Source organism: Panthera uncia, chromosome D1 (assembly GCF_023721935.1).
Source record: "Panthera uncia isolate 11264 chromosome D1, Puncia_PCG_1.0, whole genome shotgun sequence".
Classification (NCBI taxonomy): domain Eukaryota; kingdom Metazoa; phylum Chordata; class Mammalia; order Carnivora; family Felidae; genus Panthera; species Panthera uncia.
The window spans coordinates 56,729,458-56,751,400 of record NC_064808.1 but is presented as its reverse complement, the minus strand read 5'-3'; the positions used below and the strand labels follow the sequence as shown (position 1 = coordinate 56,751,400).

General features: G+C 42.7%; 2 protein-coding genes across 4 annotated transcripts in view; both read right to left on the bottom strand.

Moving 5' to 3' along the window:
- RPS3 (ribosomal protein S3) overlaps positions 1 to 21,943 on the bottom strand; it is a 780,806-nt gene that overhangs the window by 112,474 nt on the left and 646,389 nt on the right. The gene's annotated exons all lie outside the window — the stretch shown is intronic.
- Positions 1 to 21,943, bottom strand: part of UVRAG (UV radiation resistance associated) — a 296,234-nt gene that overhangs the window by 6,047 nt on the left and 268,244 nt on the right. Inside the window, exon 14 of one of the 3 annotated variants that reach the window (XR_007455275.1) lies at positions 8,505 to 9,776. The exons of the other annotated variants lie outside the window; for them this stretch is intronic. The gene's annotated coding sequence lies outside the window, so the exon portion shown is untranslated. Of the gene's footprint in view, positions 1 to 8,504; positions 9,777 to 21,943 lie in introns of those variants that run through there. 3 annotated transcript variants of the gene reach the window in all.

Sequence of the window (21,943 nt, the reverse complement as noted above, 5' to 3'; positions counted from 1 at the left end):
TTCTCCAGTTCCTTTAGATTTTTATGAGAACCCAGGGAATGATAACGTCAGATACAATTTGGAAAGTCCAAGTAATGGTAAAATGTCCCCCCTGAATAATGGTAAAAAAGATGAGTTATTACAGGTAGACAAGGAAGTCTACGTATCTAAAATTTGCCCTTTAATCACCACATGTTGTCTTTCTCCCCATTTTAGTCATGTGCAATAAGACTTTCCAAGCATTTTTATTAAAGTCTTTCTTATTACATATATATATATATATATATAAGAGAGGGAGAGAGAGGGAGAGAGAGAGAGAGAGAGAGAAAGGGAGACAGAGAGAGAAAGAGAGAATCCCAAGCAGGTTCCATGCTCAGCGCAGAGCCTGACATGTGGCTCAATCCCACGACACTGGGATCATGACCTGAGCCAAAATCAAGAGTCAGATGCTCAACCAACTGAGCCACCCAGGTGCCCCAAAGTCTCTCTTACAATCTTAAAAAGAGTAAGTTGACGAAAAGAGGATTTTCTTAATAACACTGGGCCATCACTATGAACATGTGTTACTGAACTGGGACATGGGGAAGAGATGACAGGACACTCAGGGGCACAAGTCCGGGTCTCTGGGCTCTCCCACCTATACCCACGCTTCCCTGGGTCCTCTCTCACCGCCAGGCTGGTGGCACATGTGCACCAATGCACTTGTCTGCAGGCCCTTGTCTTTTGTTAATGTCTGCCAGCTCACTGTGCCCTCGTGTAGTGGATGGCCTGAGAACTGTGTGCAAAAGAGTACATCGGCTTGAGTGAGGGGCCAGCACATGGCCAGGGCATAACACACTTGGCTTTATGAGTTTTGTAACATTAGTTTTGGCTGCTTAGAGTTAATTTTTTTATTACTTCCAGGATCTCAGCAGTGTTCCAGATTTTTCAGATACCTGAGTTCTAAACAGCTGAAGTGCTGAATGATTACATTAAAATATATGTGAACACACATGCATTTTTAATTATTATAATAATTTATACTCCCTGGAAAACACAAACAATATAAACTACATAAAAAATAAAAATCACTCACAAGCCTATTGCCTATCGAATAATTTTTAAAAAAAAAAAAATTTTTTTTTTTTAACGTTTATTTATTTTTGAGACAGAGACAGAGCACGAACGGGGGAGGGTCAGAGAGAGGGAGACACAGAACCCGAAACAGGCTCCAGGCTCTGAGCTGTCAGCACAGAGCCCGACGCGGGACTCGAACTCATGGACCGCGAGATCATGACCTGAGCCGAAGTCGGCCGCCTAACCGACTGAGCCACCCAGGCGCCCCGCCTATCGAATAATTTTGAGTATTTTGTTTTTAGGCTTTGATTTTACATATATGTGTTTAATTAAAAAAGAGAAAAAAACCCTGAAGTTATGTTTGTTGTATATATATAATTCTGTATCCCACCACTGGAATTTATTAAAATCTTTTGGTAAATAACTCTAAATTTTAGGCTGCTCCACTGAATGGAATATTATTCTCTTATTTGTGTAGAGTTAGGATATTTCTAAAATTTTACTATTAAAAAACAAATTGCTGTGAGCATCTCTGTATAAAAACACAGTGCATAGATTTTTAATAAAACAATTTAGATTTTTGCATTTGATAGAAAGTTTCCAAAAGGAACCTTCATTACACATTTTAGTACAAGCTAAATTCTTACAATTAAAAAAAAGGACATTTTACTTCTATCATTCCCTACAAAATAGAAAGGTAGCAATTAAAGAGGCAAATGATAGATCAAAAAAGAATGCCTGGGAGGTTTCAAGATTCTTTTTGTCTGATTATAGCGCAGGTTTACGACGATTTCATCGAGACGGAAGAAGAGGTCAGAATGCATAGACTTCCTAATTACATGACCAATTTTTAAAGGCTGTTGACAATTTACTTATCAAATGAAATTAGTGCATTATTCGAATTGTGATGAATAACTTACGGGGAATTTTTACTCTTAGAAACAACCAGAGTAAACCTGGATATTTGGGGGAGGGGTGGATGCGGCAGGAAACATGGTAGTTTTGCTACGTCCTCCACTCCGGCCGAGGCTCCCTCTGTGTTCTATGGCGCTATATCTGGGGGCCCGGAGCCCAAGGTTTGGTAACCGGACCAAGTCCCCTACTTCGCCGCACACATTCTCCTTGGCTGTTTGCCTCGAGTGGATGGATGTCTTTTCCAGCTTGGCTTAAGTCCAAACTGGAAACCTGGAAACATGACATCTGGGGTTTAATGCTGCAATTAGAAGGAATTTATTAAAAAACAACAACCCACAGATATTGTAATGGCCAATTTACCAGGCCACGGTTTAGGGAAACATGGGATAGGTTGTTGAGTAACTGAACCGCATCGGGACTGTTAGATTACTTCATAATCAACCTTTTGCCACGAGTACAAAAGGATACCCTAGAGTCACAAACAATAGCCTGATGAGGGAGAAGTCAAGTGGTTTGGAGTTTAGAGGTCAAGGAGGATAGTCTGGTTTAAATTTGGCTTCTCTGGATCAAAGTCTTCTCTGATCTCCCTAAATTAAGGTGATTAATTTCTTTCTCATTCTGTGAGTCCTTATTTATTGCAGTTGGTTATTTTTTATCTCTTCAGCTATATCTGGAGATAGTGGTGGTGATGAGGAAGGGTGCTCAAAACCTAGACCCTCCTCCAAGCTCTGCAGTCATGACCGTCTATTTGGAGTTATAACTTAAGGTCGAACTCACCACTTGCTTGTTGTATGACTGTAGGCAGTCCCTTATCTTCTCTGTGCTTTAGCTTCCTCCTTCATAAACAGATCACTGGACTACAGTAAGGATTAAATAAAATAATGCACCTGAAATAGAAGAATGCCCGACGTACATACTAATGTCAGTAGTAGCTGTAATTGTGATTGCTGTCATTATTACCAGCTTCCATGGGCTTCGGATTCCCAAAGAATTGCCCTCATTTTACAGAAGGGGTAACCGAGACTCAAGGGCATTGATGTCTCAGACCGTGGAACACAGGTAATTGGGAGTAGAGGCAAGGCCAGAATCTAGGTCTCCTTCCTCCTACTGTTTCTTCCTACATAGAATTGTTTAGAACAGGGACAAACGGAACTCTTCCCATCCGCCCCCTCTCCACTTCTGCACATCAGGGAGCTAGCTGCAAGAAGGAGAAAAAGAACTAAGGCAAGTGTAAAAGCGTATTGAAAGAAAAATACTAAATCAATCAGAAGTGAAACATCACTGCAGCTTTTTTTTTTCTTTTCTTTTTCTTTTTTTTTTGTAGACGGGGGTGGGGGAGCCTTTGAATAAAGTAGAAATGCTCAACTGCCTCTATTTACATGATCTGCTAAATGCTTAGGGACTAAAAGAACTTCCCAGAATCCTTTGAGGTACATTCCAGTTGTCCCGAGACCTCTGATGTATCATTTTTCTGTATGAATTTAGCGTCAGGGAGAAAGCATTTTTGCAAGAGGGAGAATTTCTGTTGTCCCAACCTAAATGAGGAGGACCCCGTTCAGCCTTTTAGAACCATTATACAAATACTTTGTCACGAGGCCAATCTGGGAGACAGTAGAACCCAGTTCGTTCCACTCCGCTATTCTTGCCTCCACAATTTCCCCTCCTCCTCCTCTTTCTGCTGGTTGTACTGCCTAAGGCAATAGCCTCCTTTAAAAAGAACAAGGACTGGGAGAAAGAAAACAGGGTAAGAGAGCACTGGTCCAAAATATGTTTCCACTTCCATATCTCCCATATATATTCCAGACCTCCACACGGAGCTCCGCCATTATGAGATATGGCAGACTGATGAAGCACTTCACGGCTCTGAACCAATGTCTCCTTTTCTGTAAAACGTGAATATCCACCTAACAGTTTTTACAGTGAGGACTAACACTCTTAGTACAACGAGGAGGTACTCCACAGACTGTTATTAATAATAAAACAATGGCAGGTAACATTGATGAAGTGTGATAAAGTACTGTGTTAGTAGCTTTCTACATGGTCTCATTTAATCCTCATCTCTATGAAGTATTACAAACATAATCCACCTTTCACAGATGAAGAGACTCAGGCATAAAGGTTAGGTAACTTGCCCAAGCCACAAAGCAACTAACCGTGATTGAACAAACACAACCTGACGAAGCAAGCGTTAGCTTCCTTCTCTCTCCCAGTCCCCAGGACTTGCCACCACAATGCCTACATGTGATCGTACTTCTGTTTGAGGGAGGAGTGAGACTCAGAAGAATAATTTTTAGGCCGAATGGCTTGGTATGTTTTCTTTCTCTTCTTCTCTTGCCTATATTAAGTTTGTGTGGCTTTTCTGATTTCCTTGGAATTGTTATTCTGTTATAAGAATGCTGACGGGTCTAAGCATCAATTATGAAAACACAAGTACATCCTGTCACAAAATGATATAAAGGTGGAGGCTTAGGGGAAAATGAAATAAGGGAAAAATGGAAAGATTTACCACATCGAGAGAGTTCTCGAAGGTGAGGTGGAGTTTTAGTTATTGGAAGTGATTTTTTTTTCCCTGTTTTCCTCCAGATTCACTTGTCCTTGTTTTATCTGTCTACAACCAGGTCCCATCCCATCAAGGTACTGGGAGACAGCACACTTCACCGTCTCAAATATGTGTCTTTCCCTCCTACAGAATGTTTCCTCTGAGGAACATTACTAGATCACAGCTGGTCAAAATGCTAAATCTTGATTGTCTGGATCCTGGCCAAAGTCTACAGCTACAACGCGGTGGAATAAGAATACTTAAAAAGAAAAAAAGAAAAAAAAAAAAAGACCCACTTTTAAACAACATTCGATCTTCTTTCTCCCCCTGCAGCAAGCTATGACCTCACGGCAGTGAGGCCTCTGCATGGAGGTGTTTAAGTTGGTTTACGGCCATTAGAAATGTTTGAAGCTTTGGTACTGCTCTGTGCCAATAGAATGTCAACTGTGCTAAAAAGCAATAATAGTTTCTCACCTTCTTAAAGATTACTGCTTAAATAATGCAGAGCAACGACAGGGCTGCAGAGTGCCAAAAGAAGGTTGCCAAGGCGAAGCTGAGGTAGAATTACGTCTTTTGGCAGCTACAGAATTATGACATAGAGTTAGTTTTTTTTAAAAAACAACCTCCATAAATTAGACTACTATCCTTTTTCAAAACCCCGCAGAAGTTGGGATCCGTCCTTCTCCTTGCTCTCTCTCAGATCGAGTGGAAGCAAAGAGCCTCGTTTTGCAAAAGCCAAATGTAACAGTTAGCTCTTAACCTCCTGGGGGGTGGCTGGGGGTCAACATTTCTAAGCACGGAGTCCCCTGACAACAGGCAAGCAGTCTAAAGGCCTCTCACCATTACCAGATAAGTAAAAGTGGTTAATCTTTGCCCTGGATATTAAGAGAAACAAGAAACAAAATAAAAATAGAAACAATCTTGGGCCAAAAGCAGAGGCTGAAACCTGTGCCAATGGTCACCTTTCCCCTGGGCTCAGCTTGGAAGGTTCCCTGCCAAAATCTGACTAAATAAAAACACAAAGTTTAAAAAGGTATAACTGAACAAGGAAGCCTTTAGATTTTATTTAAACTAAGGGTTGATGGAAAGATGAATTATTTGTGAAAGAGAAAGTTCCACAGGCAAAGGGTAAAACAAGCGAGCTGAAGAAGTCCATTTCCCGGGCCTATGTGATCTGACTGAGGGCCTGGCCATCAGGACAATGGGGCCTAGCACGGGAAAGGGAGGCCTCAGCACAGGACAGCGGACAGAGGCTCAGAGGGTGCCCACAGGCAGGAGCCCATCTGGAGGCCAGTTCAGTCCCAAGCCTGAGCTCCCTGGGCTCAGGGAATAGAGGGTGATCCTTCAGGGAGACAGAGAGGGGTCCCAGGAGGAGTCAAGTCAACCACTTCACCCATCAGCTCTCATTGTAAGAAATCGTCATACAAATTAATGTATTCAAATTACAGTCAGGCAACAAACATTATAAGGACCGTAGAAACAGAGATGGAGGGATGACACCAGGGGACCCTTTGGAGTGTCTGGCCAACAGTTGAGACATGGGAGTTTACCAGGTGTTCATGCTGAAAATTAGGGGGAAAGAAAAAAAAGGAAGAAAAGCAGCTGTACCTCTGCCAGGGACACCAGAGGAACAGCAGTGTCACAGAGCCCAACCTGAGAGAGAACTCGACAAACGAAAACGCCCAACCTCAGAGAGAAGTCGACAAACGAAAACTTTGGTCAGAGGATGCTTTCCGAATATCAAAGGTAGATCTGCAAAGCGAGCTAAAGGCGGTTTTAGACTCCAGAGGCCAATGGCAGAATCTGTGAATTTAAGTCTTTGCGAGATACTGTGGAAGCTGAACCACCACATTCTAATAAGTTCTGACATGAGCTGAACCATGGGGATTTAGTTGTTTGCTGTTTTAAAAGAAAAATGAGTAGCTCTGCCACCATTTCCCAAGATGCTGGAGGCCTTCATCTGAAGGGCTTGAATTACACTTAGCCGTCACAGGATCATCACACAGTGAGAGACTGTGGGGCTCCAGGAATAGCATCTTGGAAGCCTTATCTTTTGTAGTCCTCTGTGCTCCTAAAAGAGGTACAGTATGAAACTGTATGCATATTAACAAATGAAGTGATTTACTCCCTAATTCAAATATATATTGAGTGTCTATTATGCACGAAACACTGGGGATATAATAATGGTGGAAAATAAGGCCGCAGTTCCTGCTTTTGTGGAGGTTACACCACTATGGGAGAGGACAGAGACTGCCACAGAATAATGACAAAAACGTAAAATGATAACCTCTGACACATGCCATGCAGGAGAGGACATGGGCTAAGAGAGCTTGTAACAGAACCGACCCAGAAAAGGCCAAGAACTGAAGGGTTAGTAAAACTGTTCACCAGGTGAAGAATGGGTCAGAGGTGACAGCATATTCCAAGCAAAAGGAGAGAGAACAAGGAGGACCCGAAAGGTCGTGAAGTGAAGAGCAGAATGGTAGAATATAAAGCTGGAGAGGAAAACAAAGTCTAGACCATGCAGAAACCCATAGGCCATGTCTAGAATTTTCTCTTTAAGTCGTGAAAGTGTTTTAGGCTAGGGATATTTGGGGGGGGGGGGGTGTGGGGAAGGTGGTGAAGAGAAAGAGATTTATTAATCGACTGATTGACTTGTATTTTGGAAAGTGCACTCTGGCTGAAGTTCGAGAATAGACTGGCGGGGGGGTGCCCGAGTCGATGCTAGGGGACCACAGGCTGTGCAGCAGTACAGGTGAGAGTTGATGGAGGCTCGGACCAGAATGGAAATACGAGGACATAGACAAGTAGACATATTAGGGGAGATCAGCAGGGGCTGCTAAGATTAGATATGGGGATGAGAGAGAAAGAGAGGAACCAAGGATTATGCATGGTTTTCTAGAGATTCCATTTGCTGAAAACAGCACTGGAAGACCATGAGGCTTACGGTGGTTGGGTTGGAAGGCAGGAAGGAAAAAACACAGGCACACAGAATGTGCTGTGAAAACATCCAGGGGGCAATCTGAATAGAGGTCTAATATCCGAAAAGAGATCCGGGCTGAAGATTTACACTTGTGCTTCATTTTAGAGTGGGTGATAATTAAAACGATGGTTGTGGACAAGATCGCCTTGGACTGGAGAATGAAATGAGAGAAAAGAGGGCTTAGGACCGAACCTTGAGGGGCTCCAGTTTTTATGACGAGGTAGAGGAAGAGGGAGCCTGCAAATGTGACAAGAAGGAGCAGTCAGAAGGGAAAAAAGAAAACCAGGAGAGGGTTATAATAACAGCATTCCTTTTCTGGAATCACAAGATGCTAAATAATCCCGTGTATAAAACATTTTTGTTCTTAACATAGTTATAAGAGAGGCTGTATTGAGTAATAAAGTGGGGCCGTAAAGCTATTCTGCTTGGGGCCAAGTTTTAGGTCCTCCACTTGATGGCTGTGTCATTGTTATTTTAACCTCTCTGTGCCTCAGTTTCCTCATTTGTAAGGCGAGGGAGGACAGTGGGTCCTAATTCACGGGGCCATTGTGAGAGTTAAATGAGTGAACTAAGTAATATATTCAAAATGCTTTGGAAGGCTGCCTGTTGCAGTAACAGTCGTTTGACATTAGCTATAATGACACTGCTTACTATATATCGCCAGCCACTAACAGAAATTGTTGACAAAGCATCATATAAAATGATCTTTAATGTTAAACTCCAAACTTAAAACACAGGGAATTGCATCTAAATTGAGTTTAAATTCGAAGGTCATAATGAAGTAGTCAGAGGTCATTTTTAATGCTGCAAACCCTTGTCAAACTTTTGATGGGCAAAGACCATAGCTCTACAGCCTTCTTGAAACCTAACCCAGTGCTTTAGATCTAGAAGGATGTTTGTCTGCTGATACTTGGCACATGCTGATGGGTCCCTCCCAAAAAACACTGACTTCTTAGTACGGGATATATAGGTGGCTTTTCTGCTAATTCTTTGCCTCCATTCATTTAAAGATACCCATCTTCCAAAGTCCAATTCAACTCCTATCTCCTTCAATAAGCCTTCTTTTTTTTTTTTTTTTTTTTTTTCCCCCCCAACGTTTTTTATTTATTCTGGGACAGAGAGAGACAGAGCATGAACGGGGGAGGGGCAGAGAGAGAGGGAGACACAGAATCTGAAACAGGCTCCAGGCTCTGAGCCGTCAGCACAGAGCCCGACGCGGGGCTCGAACTCACGGACCACGAGATCGTGACCTGGCTGAAGTCGGACGCTCAACCGACTGCGCCACCCAGGCGCCCCAAGCCTTCTTTAACCATGTCAGTTTAATGTGATCTCTTTGAACAGCCTCAGTACTTGAATTTTACTATCCAACTGATGTTTAATATGATCACGTGTATCGCTACACATATTTTGGCAGACATAATTGACATCCACATTCACTGCCTGGCAGTCTGCTAGGCTCTGGAAATAAAGAAGTGTATAAAATAAGGTTTCTACCAATAAAGAGTTCCCAGTGTAAGAGAGAAGATGGAGAGAGTTAACCAATTAACACCGTGGTGCTTTGTGCACAATATACACTTCATACATTGTAATGGAGGAGGGAGCAAGTTATCATCTGGAGGACTCATCACAGGAGGCTATATTTGATTGGTGCCTTGAAGCATAAGGGGGAGTTAATCAGTCTGTGTGTGCGTGTATAGGGGGGAAGAGTAAGAAATGAAGGGCAGGATAAAGCAGAATAAAATACAGTATGTGTGCAGTCCAACTATGGAGCCAAGTCTTGTAAACACTGCAAAGGAGGGACCTAGTCTTCTATTTCTTGAAATCTACTCCTTCACTTTCCGGTCTAACGTAGTAAAGAATGGGTATTAAGGGAATGTGTTTGTTTTAGGAATAAATGGATTTAATTAGTTGTACTCAAAAGGAATAACTTATGGCTTTTCTTTTGGCAAAGTGTTGAGAAACATTCTGTTCATGTAAAAAAGCAGGTAAAAAAAAAGAACACTACAGGATTACTTATAACGTGAAAAACCAAACTATCTAAAGATACAGTTACAGTAAATCTAAATGAGAAGATATTACGCAGCCATTAAAATGATGCTAAAAAGTTTTATTATTTTTTTAAATTATTATTAAAAAATTTTTTTTTAAACTTTTTATTTATTTTTGAGACAGAGAGAGACAGAGCATGAACAGGGGAGGGGCAGAGAGAGAGGGAGACACAGAATGGGAAGCAGGCTCCAGGCTCTGAGCCGTCAGCCCAGAGCCCGACGCGGGGCTCGAACCCACGGACCGCGAGATCGTGACCTGAGCTGAAGTCGGACGCTCAACCGACTGAGCCACCCAGGCGCCCTGATGCTAAAAAGTTTTAAATGGCATTGATAAAAGGCTTAAGATGTGATGTACAAAAAAGCAGATATATACAGCTGTACAGACTACGCTGCCCAACGCTAGCTAATGGTTACTGGGTACCTGCCACGTGGCTAGCTGGGTTTGAGACGTGCTCTAAGTATAAAACATACGCTGGTTTCAGAAGGCTTAGCATGGAAAAAGGGACGGCAAATATTTTATTAATAATTAAAAAATACTGATTACATGTTGACGAGTTATAATTGGTTTTTATTGGGATTAAATAAAATATATCATCGAGGCACCTGGGTGGCTCAGTCAGTTGGGCATCCGACTTCAACTCAGGTCACGATCTCGCGGTCTGTGAGTTCGAGCCCCGCGTCGGGCTCTGTGCTGATGGCTCAGAGCCTCGAGCCTGCTTTGGATTCTGTGTCTAGCTCTCTCTCTGCTCCTCCCCTGCTCGTGCTCTGTCTCTCAAAAATAAATAAACATTAAAATATTTTAAATACATTATTAAACTTAATTTACCTATTTCTTTTTACCTTTTTATAATAAAGGCTGCCAGAAAATTTAAATTTACATATGTGGTCAGACTGTATTTCTTTAGTTTTGAGAGAGAGGGAGAGAGAGAGAGCGAGAGCGCGTGCAGGAGCGGCAGAGAGAGGGAGACAGAGAATCCAAAGCAGGCCCCATACTGTCAGCGCAAAGCCCAATGTGGGGCTCAAACCCATAAACTGTGAATCATGACCTGAACAGAAGTCAGATGCTCAACTGACTGAGCCACTCAGGCGCCCTTCTCAGCCTGTATTTCTACTGGACAGTGCTGATATAGATGATAGGATCTCAAATATATAAGAAATACATAGAAAACCGACAAACTTAACAATGGTTTTGTCCCTAGATCGTAGAGCTATTGTTTCCCCCTTCTGTATATTTTTATATCTTCCAAATTTGATTCATTGAGCATGTATTATTTTCTATTCAGGAGGAATTAACAGAAATAAATAACACAAATAAAAAACAAGATTCCAATCTGGTTCAAAGACTTGTTTGCTGGCGGCTGAGAAAAGAAGCCCAGGGATACCCAAATGACTTTCTGTCACTGACGGAGGGTTAGCACACAAAGGATGTTGGCCAGCTGTTCTCCATCCTGACTGGAGACAGAAAAAAGCGGAAATGGGTGTTAACCGCAGGAGGGGGCCTGTAAGTTAAATATAGGGAAGAATTTCCTGAAGCGAGGGTGTTTAAACTCTGGAATGAGTTATGGAAGAAGCCTGGTCCCCCAAGGTCTTTTAAAATACTACAGATACCCATATGCCTTGTGTGTTCCTGTCGAGAGGCAATGAGACGACTTGTCAAGGTTCCTTCTACAGTTGCTATCTTAGAGTAAATAACTCCAATAAAACTTTCGTTTTCATTTATTTTTGACCAGACTTCACTTCTCATATTAAGGATATATTCTGAAAGGTGGGCCCATCTACCTTAAGTGGTACTCTTGAGACTTCAAAGACAATGTCATTTGATCTAAATTTAAAAACTAACATCAGCTAGACAGCATGTTTTTTTAAGTCCCTTGGGAGTCACCTGCCAAAAACTCATTCTGAATTCAGCATAAGCGTGATGGAAGGAAGGAAAGAGGACACATTGATTTTTAAAGAGTACGGCTTTTAAAAAAATGTTCACGTTGGACTGCTCCATCTTCAAAGTGGATAGTTTGGCTTAAAAGCTAAACTATTATGTTGTTACCCTTGGATTTTAAAGAAAGTAGACTGCTATCTCTCTCTCTCTCTCTCTCTCTCTCTCAAAAATAAACATTAAAAAAATTAAAAAAAAAAAAAAAAAAGGGGTGCCTGGATGGCTCCATTAGTTGGGAGGCCAACTTCGGCTCAGGTCACGATCTCACAGTTCGTGGGATTGAGCCCCACATTGGGCTCTGTGCTGATAGCTCAGAACCTGGAGCCTGCCTCAAATTCTGTGTCTCCCTCTCTCTCTGGCTCAGGCTCACTCGTTTGCTCTCTCTCTCAAAAAAAATAAACATTAAAAAAAACTTTTTAAAGAAAATAGACTGGCTTACTTGGTCTTGATTTTCATTATCCCGAGTTTACTTTAAAAAGCATTTCCTGAAAATGTGCCAAAGTTCGTTCATTCACTTGTCTGTTATTTATTTATCTATCGATCTATTAATTTATCTATCTATCTATCTATCTATTTATTTATTTAAAAAGCTGTTCAGCTTGATTCTCTCTATTTATGAAAAGGAATGGAAGACTAGGCAAGAAACAGGTCAGCAGAAACACCATCCAGAGATTTATGCCGCTTAAGTGAGATGACCATGCATAAAGCCACTACTTGTTCCTTCCCAAGTCACTTCATTAAGTGCTAGAAGGAATCTGCAAAAACATTCCAGGAAGCTGCACAACAGCTAAGGATACTTCTCTTCAGTGTCCCATCTTCAATACATCGCTGAAATTTGATGTGGTCTCTATAAAAAAAGGTACACTTGGTCCTAAAACATCAACTAACTCAGTCCAAGATTGACCTCCATGGGTTAACAGCCTGTCCACTGAGGCTGGGTGCCAGGCTCCAGGTCCCACGTGACCACCAGAGTGCACAATGCATAGGAAAATTTTGTGCGTCATGTCCTTCAAAATATTAGTTTGTCTTATCTACTCATTTAGATTATAAACTAAACAACTGTCATCTAAGCAAGGAAGGAACTGTCTTACACTTTCGAATCTGTTTGGTCTCTTGAATAGTGCTATATGCAGAGGAGACAGTTACTGAATTGTTAAAGGCCTAAATCCTACTTAATAATACTTTGCATAGTTCTTTTGAGTTTATAAATCGCTCAGACATGATGTCATTTGCTCCATACAACTACGTTTGGGAAATAAGCCTGGTGCTATTAACTCCATTTAAAAAAGTGATACTCAAAAACAATTTATGGAAATTAAGTGATAGAGCTGAAGCTGGAGACCACAGTTTGATTCCCAGCTCCAGTGCTCCTTCCGCTGTATCCCACTGCCCTGTATGAAGCTGCTGCTTTAAGCTTTATAGTGGAGAAAAATTAAACTTAGGATAAAAAATTCCACATACGAAGCAGGACAGATGGTTTTGAAATCCTGCTTTTATCATGTCTTATTCTGAAAACAGAACGTGAAATGGGAGGAAGGCAAACACTGGGGGCAAAGGTTATGGTTTAGGCCAACCCATGTGCTTCCATCGGTTTTCTTGTTTCTTCATTAGTAGATATGAAACATATAATCATTTTGTTTCTTTTGGTCTTAAGTTCTCACATTCTTCACCAAGTTTTATGACTCTTAGTTTCCTACCTCTCTGAGTAAATGGGGCAGGATAAGCTACAAAGAATGTTTTCACCAGAACCCACTGCCTCCATATTGTGGCGTGTGCATGTCTGGACTTGACTTTGGTGGATTTCCCTGTGGAAGGTACTAGGTGCTAGAAATTAAATGATGCAGAGATAGGAGAGCTGGGAAAGGGCAGAGAAGGAGAATGGCCACTGACGAAGAAGGGGCGGCATGGTGTGGTGAAAAGAACAAGGGACTTGGAGTCAGATATCTGGGTTTCTGGCCTTACCCCCATCACTTAGGAGCATGTGACCTTGGCAGACCACTCCACATTTCTAAGGTTCGGTTTTCTGATCTGTGAAATAGTGCTCATCAGCTTTGGCCTGCCTCCCCCACAGGGTTCTAGCAAACTTAAACAAAAACATGGAGGGGCGCCTGGGTGGCTCAGTCGGTTAAGCGTCCGACTTCAGCTCAGGTCACGATCTCGCGGTCCGTGAGTTCGAGCCCCGCATCGGGCTCTGGGCTGATGGCTCAGAGCCTGGAGCCTGCTTCCGATTCTGTGTCTCCCTCTCTCTCTGCCCCTCCCCCGTTCATGCTCTGTCTCAAAAATAAATAAAACGTTAAAAAAAAAATTAAAAAAAAAAAAACAAACATGGAACATTTTGCAAATAAGAGATTTACTATTCGTAACTTCTAACTCCATGTGAGAGGTACCTAAGAAGGCAGGTACCAGAAAAAGTAGGCAGGCAAACAGATTTTAGGGTATTTATCTCCATGGCTTCAGAAGGACTTTTATAAAGGACTTAAGGAAAGCAAGTGGGGGAAGATGATTATTTTGCAGCATTAACATACAAGATGGCATGAGCCGCTATTAAAAAATGTGAGCCGGGAACCATTTTCTATACCTATTTGTAGATTTTAAAGGAAAAACGAAACACCTCTAACAAAGAATGGATTAACGTTTTACAGTGTAGATAAAAACTGTGACTCAATTATCCACTACTTTTTCATAATGACCGCTACCACTTAGTGACCACTGCTGTGTGCCAGGCAGTATGCTAGACTTTATATATTTAATCCTCGCAGCAACTCTGTCAGGCAGGCACTACTGACTCCATCTTACAGATAAATATAAGCTGACGGCTTAAACTTGTTTGAAATTACAAAGACGGTAAGTGGTGGGGTCGGTATTCTGACCCATAGTCTTTCCAGGCTCGGTATAACTGGGCAACTATTTCCTTGACCTGCCCGATCCTATTCCCCAACCTTCACACGTCCAAATCCTCCTTGTGCTCCAGGTCCCCTAAATGCTGTCTCATTAATGAAGGCTTGTTCAGGTCTCAGGTCTCACTCACAGCCCCCACAAGGAAGCCAATGACTTCCTCCGAATGTTCAAGGAGTATATTCCATGAATAGAATAAGACGATGGCTAGTTCGTTTACTCACATAATTTTAGGCTTCCCTGATAGCAGGCTGATATCAGGATGAGGAAGACACAGTCCCCACCCTCCAGCTGCTCAAGAGCCTAGTGGCTAAGACTTGGTGGGAGGAGTGAACCTATGCTCTTGAGGGAATATATATTTATCTCGGTATCTGCCACTGTGCCTGTAGAGTGAATGAATGAATGACGCAGGATGTGAGCTGGATCTTAAAGTGACAGAGCAACATTTGGGCAGAGTGGAGGCAAGGGCAGGCTCTTCTAGGCAGTGGGAACTTGTCTGAGTAAAGAACTGAGGTCAGAAATGAGCGTGGTCTATCTGGAGGTCAGGGGAGAAGGGGTGAGAGAACAGAGGAGAGACATGGTCTGTCCCGGGACCTGAATGCCGGGGCCCCATCACACAGCCCGTTCACAACAACCACAGCACATAATCTCTCCAACTCGGTTTGCAACTTATCGTCTTACTGGCAGGCGTCAAGTAGCAGCTTCCATCGACATTCTTCCCCGACCGTAATTCAGCACTCGCATTAGCTGAGCGTGTGCATGTCAATTTGAACCTTGGACTTGGCAGTCGGTAGCAAAAGTAAGACGGTATGTTTAAACGGCATGCTGGTGGCTTTTAACCAAAATACTCAAGAGCACAACCTGTGACTTGAAAGTCTACTTTTCAAAGTTGTGTTGCTTGGCAGTTACAATGGGGTTGGTGATCTGAGGATGAGAAAATTGCGGCTCCTTTTGGAAAGACCTAGCATAATGCACTCAGACCGTGCTCCACCTAACCCTCTCATGAGGAAAACACGTCAGTTTTAGGATGAAGCAGGTAGCTGCTTTTGATATTAGATCAGAATCCTGTAACGCGGAAGAGAAAAATCACGTCACCCAGGAAATTTTCATAACGTTGTCTTTTAAAAAACCAAACAAACAAGCCGTCACACGGCTTTGAAGCCTGCCATGAGGAGGGAGTCAGCGGCCGCACCGACCCTCCTCCGCCAGTTTGGAATCCTTGACACCAAAAGCACACACAGCAAATCTGCTTCCGCAGGGACCAGTCTGTGAATGGTAACAACCGCACAGAAAATGGAAGTGTTTTCTTTTACAAAAGATGTAAGAGGCTCCCTCGGGAGTGTGAGTTTTTTTACCCTCTGCCCTAAGGAGCACAGGCTTGGGAGGGAAGTCCTCGGTCCACGGTCGCTCTCGGAAATTCTCAGATTTCCTCAAGAGGCTAAAAGTGCTCGCTCCAGCTTTGTTTGCATTTGTAACTTCCAGGCTGGCTTCCTGTGGTGGTTTTTGCTTGGAATTATTCGGTAGCGCTCATGTGGTGGTACTTCGGATCTACCTTGTAGCCCATTCTTCATGACAGCACCATAAAGGGGTACCTGCTACTCATTCAGCGTTAATGTGAATGTTGGCACGGAGGGGCACTGCAGAAATGTGTGAGTTTAGGGCTCAATGGGTTCACTACATCAGTGCCAGGAGACCCAGATTCTAGTTTTATTGCTCTAGGTTCATGGGTCAACCACGTTTGGAAAGTCATTTATTTCCTCTGTACCTTAGAAGTGAGAATTGCTGGAAATGTCAGTGTTTTAGGAGGGGAAGGGCAGGCGGGTTGCAATGTGGAAGCATTTCTATACGAACATCTCTCTCTAACGAGATCTCAGAAGAAAGGAATCCAATCTCTCAAGTTCCAGTAATTTGTGACCATTTTGTTTTCATTTTAAGTATTTACATTTTTTCTTTTTCTTTTTTTAATGTTTTTATTTATATTTGAGACAGAGAGAGAGAGAGAGACAGAGCATGAGCAGGGAAGTGGCAGAGAGAGAGGGAGACACAGAATCCGAAGCAAGCTCCAGGCTCCGAGCTGTCAGCACAGAGCCCGACGCGGGGCTCGAACTCACAGACCGCGAGATCATGACCTGAGCCAAAGTTGGATACCCAACCGACTGAGCCACCCAGGAGCCCCAAGTATTTACATTTTTTCTAATTTTGTATTTGTAGTTTTGTATTCTTTTTCTTGAAAAGGGTTCCCAAATTATATAAGCTCTCTGTTCCTAATGTGAGCATGTACGATAGCCAAGGTGGTCTGTCCTTTGCCAATAAAGCTACTGTGCCTTTTCTAAGACTGTCCCCTCCACATGAGGGGGTAGATGAGAACGGTGGTAGAAGGAAGAGGAGTAGCGGGTCAGAAAAGAACTTGTTCATGTAACAAGACAGGCCAGACAGCGACCGTCTGCGAGAGGAGGGGAGAGTGGTGTCAGAGGAGGCAGTGGGGAGGCAGGGGCCAGGAAGACCATGGAAAAGAGCCTGAATTTTATTTTAGCCACTGAGAGCAGGGAGGAATTAAGATACAGATGAAATGTAAAAAGGCCACTCTGGCTACTGTGGGGAATGAAGAGAGGCAGGACAAGAGTGAAGTTAGGGAGAAAAACTGGACTAGTGCAGTGTCGGGCAAGAGAAGGTGGTGCCCTGGACTGGGGTGGTCGTAGTAGACACGGGGGGCAGTGGTCGGATTCGATATACACTTTGCAGGGAGAGATGGCGGGGTCTGCTGATGAATCAGACTAGATCTGGTGCGAGGGGAATCAAGGATCATGCCCTGATGTGAGCGTTTGCTGACAGGAAGAGAGAGGAAGGGCACTTACAGGTATGTCCAGGCTGAGGCGCCTGTGATGCTCTACAGGGGGTTGTGGGGGGGGGGGGGGGGCGGGTGTCAAGTCGATCTCTGGCTACACACAGTTGTCAGGAGAGAGTCTGGATGAAAATGTAACTCTGGGGGTCATATGTATATAGACGATTTTCAAAGCTGAGGGAATGGATGAGATCACATGAGAAGAGAGTAGAGAGAAAAAAGAGGAAGACCTAAGATGGGGCCACGGAGAGCTCCATTTTTAACGATCAAGTAAAGGAGGAGGAACATGACAAGCAGAGAAAGAGCAGCTGAAGGGAGGAAAACTGGGGGAGGGTAGTTAGCGTCCAGGAAGCCAAGAAAAGAGAAAGCTTCAAGCAAGGCTAAATGCCAGTCGCAGAACAGCATAAGGACAGAAAAGTGCCCTTTCTGTAACACGGAGTTCGGCAGATATCTACCTAGATAAAAGGAGTTTCCGTCTACCGACTGCACTGGAGATCAGACTAGAGTGAGTTCATGGGGAATTGGAAACATAGAACATATATGGACCTATAATCACTAAATCAGTAGTTAAAAATCTGCACCCTCCTCTCTCAACAAACAAAAACCACTAGGTTTTTGCTAAGTTCTATCAGACCTTCGCTGTATAGATGATTTTTTTACCTTATATAAACTGTTCCAGAGAATACAAAAGAAGGGAAAGATCCTTCATTTATTTTATAAGGCTATTAAAACCTTGTTACCCAATCAGACAAGGATTATTATGTGAGAAAGAAAAATTCTAGGCTAGCCTCACCTCAGTTCACAGAGGTAGACATTCTAAAAATTAGCAAAATGAGTGTAACAATATAGGAAAAAATAATACATGACGACCAGATAGAGTACATCCCAGCAGGCAAAGATGGCTTAACATTAGAAAATGCATTAACACTAATTAACACAAGGAGAACAAATATAGTGTTATCTCAATAGATTCAGAATAAGCATTTGATAAAATTAAAACCACACACTCAGTATACACACACAAACACACAATAGAATACTATTTGGCCATAAAAAAAGAACGAAATCTTGCCGTTTGCAATGAGGTAGACGCAGCTAGAATATATTACACTAAGCGAAATAAGTCAGAGAAAAACAAATACCATATGATTTCACTCACATGTGGAATTTAAGAAACAAAACAAATGCACGAAGGAAAAATAAGAGAGACAAACCAAGAAACACTTTTTTTTAAAGTTTATTTATTTCGAGAGAGAGAGAGAGCGAGCACGTGAGCAAGGGAGGGGCAGAGAGGGAGGGAGAGACAGAATCCCAAGCCAGGCTCTGAGCTGTCAGCACAGAGCCTGAAGCGGAGTTTAATCGAGCTCAGTCTCATGAACTGAAGATCATGACCTGAACTGAAATCAAAAGTCAGACACTTAACTGACTAAGCCACCCAGGCGCCCTTGAAACACCCTCAACCATAAGAGAACAAACTGATGGTCACCAGAGGGGAGGTGAGAGGAGGATGGGTGAAACAGGTGATGGGGACTAAGGAGTGCACTTGTTATGATGAGCACTGGGTGATGCATGGAATTGCTGAATCACTATATCGTACACCTGAACCTAATGCAATGCTGTATGTTAAGTATATTGAAATTAAAATGTCAGGCAATAAAAAAATGAGAACAAAACCCCCAAACCACATACCTTCGTGATTAAAAAAACAACTCTTAGTTGCGCTAGGAATAGAAACTTCCTTTCGCGAATAAAGGCTATCTATCCAAACGTGCGATAAGTACAGTACTTAATGGTGAAAAGTTAGAAGCATTCTCTGTAAAGTCAGGAATAAGACAAGGGTATTCACTGTCAGTGCTCCTCTTCCATAATAAAATGGAAGCCAAGAAAAAGCAACGTAAGTAAAAACTGGAAGGAAGAAACAATGCCGTCATTCACTAAAACACTGATTGTATACATAGAAAATCTAAGAGAATCTAAGACAAACTACTAGAATTAATGTTACCAAGGTTGCTGTACACACTCTCAAAATATAAAAATCAGGGGTATTCCTGTGTATTAGCCACAAAAAAGTTAGATGCTATAATGAAAAATTTATAATTGCAACCAAAATGGTAAGCTACCTAATAAAAGATGTATAAGATCTTACGAAGAAAATTTTAAACCTTCATTGAGGTATTTTTAAAAAACAGAAAGGGTGGCGGGGGGCTCCTGGGTGGCTCAGTCAGTTAACTGTCTGACTTCGGCTCAGGTCATGATCTCGTGGTTCATGAGTTTGAGCCCCACATCGGGTTCTGTGCCGACAGCTCAGAGCCTGGAGCCTGCTTTGGATTCTGTGTCTCCCTCTCTTTCTGTTCCTCCCCTGCTCACACTCTCTCTCTCTCAAAAATAAAGATTAAAAAAAAAAACAGGAAGGGGGCGCCTGGGTGGCTCAGTCAGCTGGGCACCCAACTTTGGCTTGGGTCATGGTCTCGACGTTTGTGGGTTCGAGCCCCGCACTGGGCTCTCTGCTGTCAGCGTGGAGCTGACTTCAGATCCTCTGCCCTTCCCCTGCTCATGCGCGCGCTCTCTCTCTCTCTCTCAAAAATAATAAATATTTAAAAGATAAAGGAAAGAAAACATATAAAGAGATACCAAGTTCACAGTAAGGAAGATTTGGTATCATAGTATCAAATCATGCAAATACAATTCTTAAGAAAAACCAAAAGTTTTGAAGAACTGTAAGTAGGAGCCTCACCCTATCAGATATCAAGAAAGTTGGGGGTATCTTCCTTTTCCCTTGCTATGAAGGAACATGATTTAGGTGTAGCACTTCTGGCCTCTCTCCATTCTCTCTCTCTTCGAGAAGAAGGGCCTTTTCTGATGGGTGAATTTAGAGGGAAAAGTAAAACTTGGGTACTCTTGGCTTAGCCCCATCTGGTTTCCTATAGGAGTCTGTGACTGCTCTCTGCAGAGTGGTCAAGGGCCTGCCTCTGTGAGGAAAGCCTGGGGTTCTCCAGTTCACGATGCGACTGTGAGGGGAAGTTTTATTTTGAGTGATGAGAGGGGCGCCTGGGTGGCTCAGTCGGTTAAGCGTCTGACTTCGGCTCAGGTCATGATCTCGCGGTCCGTGAGTTCAAGCCCTGCGCTGGGCTCTGTGCTGACAGCTCAGAGCCTGGAGCCTGCTTCCGATTCTGTGTCTCCCTCTCTCTCTGCCCCTCCCTCGTTCATGCTCTGTCTCTCTCTGTCTCAAAAATAAATAAACGTTAAAAAAAATAAAAAAAAAATTGAGTGATGAGGGGCGCCTGGGTGGCTGAGTTGGTTAAGCTTCCAACTTCAGCTCAGGTCATGATCTCACAGTTTGTGGGTTCAAGCCCCGCATCAGGATCAGTGCTGACAGCTTGGAGCCTGGAGCCTGCTTCTGATTCTGTGTTTCCCTCTCTCTCTGCCCCTCCCCTGCTTGTGCTCTCTGTCTCTCTCTCTCTTTCTCTCTCTCTCTCTCTCTCTCTCTCAAAAATAAACATTGAGTGATGTTTTTGCAAACCCTTTTTATTTTAGATCTGAATCCACATTTTCCAAAAGGCTTTTTCAGTAATGAAACTGACATTTTGACTTCTATTACTCTGTCTTTTGTATATCCCCTCTAAAGTGGCTCCACATATGAGGGGGAGGAAGGATGCTTTTTATTGGGTATCCTCAAACCTCAACATGACTTAAAGACATTACATGTTGTCACAGTTAAAAATGTGGTATTAGCCCACAGATAGACAAATAAAACAAAGGAGCAGAACTGGGAGCCTGGAAACAGACTCATGCATATAAGTAAACCTGGCACATGAAAGAAATGGCATTATCAAACAGTGGACAAAAGACAGACTCTTCAATAAATAATACTGGGACAATTTGCTGTCTGTACTGAGCAAGATTCGTTTAGTGATTAGCCAGGTAGTATTGTGGGTTGCTTCTTTTAAAAAAACTTATTTTAGGGGGGCACCTGGGGGGCTCAGTTGGTTAAGCATCCAGCTCTTGGTTTCAGTTCAGCTCATGATCTCACAGTTTTGTGAGTTCGAGCCCTGGATTGGGCTCTGTGCTGACAGTGCAGAGCCTGCTTGAGATTTTCTGTAACCCCCTCTCTCTGCCCCTCCCTTGCCCCCGCCCCCCCTTTCTCAAAATAAATACATAAACTTAAAAAATAAAAAAAAATTAAAAAATTATCTTAGGTTATTTGTCATTTGCATTAGGAAACCTTTCATGAATTACGTATCTTGCTTCCAACTAGATCACAGATTCTTTGAGTGTAGGGCTTGAACCTTACACTTCTTTGTTAACTCTCCAGAGCGCCTATCACAGAACTTTACACAGAGACAACACTAAGTAAATGTCTGCTGGCTCTCATTATTTAAATTAAGACTCAATTCCTGTTCCTTATGCCTCAGGGCACACGGGTCCATATCAGTACCAAGCTTTTATAAAATATTTTGATATTCTAAGTAGAATTCTTTAAACAATTGTTCGTTTGCTTAATAGGGGTCCTATCTAAGATCAGACATCAGAACTCGCACTTTGAGGATCACATAGGACAAAAATAAAAGATGTCAGAGTAAAGGTCAGTTAAAGACGTCGCTTTCTCATTACTCTCAAGGCCTATCCTTCTGGCACAGAAGAAAATGAAACCAATCTTATACCTTCCTCCCTACAGATAGTTTTTCTGTCTCACCACACACTGGTGAGATGAGCAGGGCAGGGATTACAGATGAGGAAATTAAGTTTCAGAGAG